Below are 4,027 nucleotides of genomic sequence, written 5' to 3' on the forward strand. Positions count from 1 at the left end.
TCTACGCATGCGTGGTATTGGCAACACCGGTGCGTGCCTTCGTCCACGACGTGTCCCCGGGCCTGGCAAGCCTGCAGCAGCGTTTCGTCAACTTCGTCCCCGTCCGTCTACGCATGCCTGGTGCTGGCAACACCGGTGCGTGCCTTCGTCTATGATGTGTCCCCGGGCTTGGCAACCCCGGCGCGATGCGTCGTCAACAACGTCTTCTTCTCGGTGCACCACTACTTCGACACCACTGCGCCCATGCTAACTCAGCGCCTCCTTGTGCCCGCGGCTCCACGGCGACTTCCTCGACACCGACTACCACTAGTAGAAAAAGGGCCTGTTGTCCTGGTTCGTAAGGGCCTTTTGTCTCGGTTCCTGAACCGGGACTAAAGGGTCGGTACTAATGCCCTGTCCCTTTAGTCCCGGTTCAATCTAGAACCGGGACAGATGGGCCTCCACGTGGCCTGTGCGCGGAGCCCAGGCAGAAGGGCCTTTGGTCCCGGTTGGTGGCACCAACCGGGACCAATAGGCATCCACGCATCAGCATTTCTGTGGCTGGGTTTTTTTTGAAGGGGGTTGGGGGTTTTGGGGGGTTAATTTAGGTGTTTCATATATTGTGTTAGCTAGCTATAATTAATAGAGAGAAGTGTCCTCTCTTATGTCCGTGCTTGGTCGACGCTACGTACTATACATACGTATAGAGAGGACTAGACACGCTAGCTAGCTAGTAAGCAAACGAAGGAAATAGAAGATCGTCATGAGCATATATGCATACAGAGAGAAATGATATCGACCACCTCTCCTTCTCCGAGAGATTGGTCGAACAACAAGTTCTCGTATATCTATCCGATACTACCGGCTACATATATACAATAATTATCTCTTACAAATATAATCTCCTAACATACGGACTCATGGTCCACATAGTATTCTCCGTCTTCAGCGATCACGTGGTCAAGAAAGAATGCCGCCAATTCCTCTTGAATTGCTCGCATGCGAGCTGGTGCTAGGAGTTCATCCCGCTTCCGAAACATCTAATTTGAAGAAGGGGGTCGATACATATATATATGAATGAATGAAACTCAACACAAATGATGGTAATAAAATAAAATTGTGAATGTTGTTATTTACGTACTTCATATTGTTCGTCAGAGTAGCCCCGCTCACAGGTCGTGTGGCGGATGGACTCGCAAACGTAGTATCCACAGAAATCATTCCCTTGTTCCTGCCACAACCACTTTACAAGAAATAGAGGTCAATCAAACTGATAAGCAAGAATGCCAAATGGTATTGATGAAACTAGCGCTTGAATCAATAGGAGATGCGCGGAACATGCTACTATAGTACTTACTTTTGGGTGTCTAAATTGCTGCTTCTTCGGGAGTCCTGGAGCTTTTTTGGTGAATTTTTTCCAAACCCTGCCAGACAAAGAAAACAATTACTTGATATATCAAGAAATGAACAAAGTTGCTGATATGGTGGATAATGATCGATTTAACTTACTTCTCGAGCATTTGAGTCATGTCCACATAGTCCTGGGATCTTTTCGTCTTGAGTCTAAGACGGTTACTAGTCCCTGCTCAAGCTTAATCTCTAGGAGAATATAGTGGAAACTACACACGCATGCATAACTCATCAATTACATTACTATAACCCTGACTAATATATAAGGGAAACCGAATACGCACAAGACAGTAACACTCACTTGAAGTTGTAAGGAAAGAGTATTATATCTTTGTTTTCATTTATTACCAACGATCGTAGCAAGTTGGCCTCGATATCTGTGGCATGAAATTTAACCTCAGTTGCATCTATAAGATATGTGTTAATGAACCCAATATCACCACTTGTCTTTTCTTCAATTCGGCGATCTTCAATCTGCATAATATAGTGAGGATAATTATAAATACATGCAATGAAAGAGCTGAGCTATATAGAGAGACTTAATGACAGAAGTAGTACTACTTACAGACAGTAGCAGGTGACCTTTGCTTTATCGAGGGCCAATTGATTGAAAAACTGATAGAACTCCTCAAATGGAATAGGCAACAGTTCAATTCCAACGAGGTCATGCTCCTTTTTAACTCTCACATACAAAGTATTCCTCCCCCCAGACTCTCTGCAGATTTTCAAGTACCAATCATGCAATCTTCGCATCATCGTTGATAGAGATCTTTCATCTTTGACGAGAGGCTTCCCGTACTCATATCTTTGTATCTGCGCCTCCATGAAATCATAATGTACATCGCCGGGCAGGTAATCGCCAAGATTGCTATAACCGGGCACCATCCTCGGATCATTGGCGAAAATGTCGCTAGGCACCTTGAGCGGGGGGCACGATTGCTTCGCTTGTTCACCGAGCTGGGCAATTTGTTTCCTGGCTCGTCGTTCTTTCAGCCTTTGATCATTGACAGTACTTCCCGACCGCTCCGCTTCGGCAAATTCCTTTCCAATAATGCGCTCATAGTTTCCTTTCGGCGGAGACTTGGGTGGTTTTGTCAGGGCAGCCAGAGTGCGCTTCGCTTTCACCGGATCTACCTTCTCCACCAGAGGTGAATGTTTCTTTCCTTTCACCCCTTCAAAGAAGTTCCTCACTTCTTCTCGTGCGATCTCGGCGTTCTCCTCTGGGGTCCTCTCGTATGGTAACTTCTCTGGAGTCTTCAGAGAAGGACCAAATCTGTATGTCCTCTCGCCTCTGGCTGTACTGCTAGACGCCGGCAGAGCAGACGGAGCGGTTGTCTTCTTTACTTGCTTACGAGGCGGGGAGAAGGACTACAACGTGCCGGAGCAGCCGGAGCGGCGGCAGGTCTCTTCCGCCCTTGCTAACGAGGCGGAGAAGGAGGAGGCTGGCTGCTCGGGCGTGCCCGCGCAGGCGGAGAAGGAGGCGGAGTGCCGCCACGCGCCGAAGAAGGAGCCGGCCGAGTGCCCTGATCGTCACTCGCCGGAGGAGGAGGCGGTGCAGGAGGCGGAGTGTCCTGACTCGCCGGAGGAGGAGGAGGAGGAGGCGGAGGCGTCCGGTTTGGAAGGTTGATGAGCTCCTTCCGCCATAGGCATGGAGTCTTCAGAGCAGAACCCAGCCGAGTCTCCCCTTCACCGGTAGGGTGGTCAAGCTGGAGGTCCTCAAATCCCTCCGTTATTTCATCCACCATCACCCTAGCATATCCTTCTGGAATCGGCCAGCAGTGAAAAGTTGCGCCGGGTTCAGTAGGAAAAACAGAGCCAACAGCTGCCTTGACCTTCATATTAATCCATTGCGTCATAAGGTGGCAATTTTGAGACTCCGTGATAGCATCCACGGGATAGCTGGCAGGAGCCGTCAAGACATGCTCCGGCTGAAGCAGCTCGGTGGAAGCCACGCTGCTTCTCCGCTGAGATGGCGGGGTAGCTTCGGGGGAAGCTTCGGCAGTTCGTTTGCTGCAATTTGCTTCTCGTTCCTCTATCGCTTGTACCCTTGCTTGCAGCACCTGCATTTGGGTCTGCTGCACTTTTTTCCTCCTCTCCTGGCGTTCCTCTATCAGGTTCCTCTATTCTTTCTTCTCCTCTTTTTTTTCTTCTTCTTCCTCTTTTTTTATCCTTTTCTTCCTCTCATGTTCGACGACCCCCTCTCGACCCCCTCTCGACCCTCATATATAAAACATTTTCTTCCTTCTTCTTCCTTCTATTCCTTCTTCCTAAATATATAAATTTTTTTTTAAAATGAAACTAACCTAAAATGTACTAAATCAGAGAACATATATAGATAAAAATTTCTAATTAAAAATCTAACTTTTGCATATATGTATTTTTAAAACATCATTACAATTGAAAAAATACATACATACATACAAAAAACATGTAAAAAATACATACATACATATATGAACATACATCAAAAAATACATATATATATATAATACATACATACATATATATATGAAAATCTAAAAACATGTAAAAAATAGCATGTATAATAAAAAAATTGCACGACGGCGGCGGGGGCGGCAGACGTGCGGTGCCCACAGAGGCGGCGACGCGTTGGGGCAGGGGACGGCGGCACGACGAC

Source organism: Triticum aestivum, chromosome 7A, assembly GCF_018294505.1.
Source record: "Triticum aestivum cultivar Chinese Spring chromosome 7A, IWGSC CS RefSeq v2.1, whole genome shotgun sequence".
Classification (NCBI taxonomy): Eukaryota; Viridiplantae; Streptophyta; class Magnoliopsida; order Poales; family Poaceae; genus Triticum; species Triticum aestivum.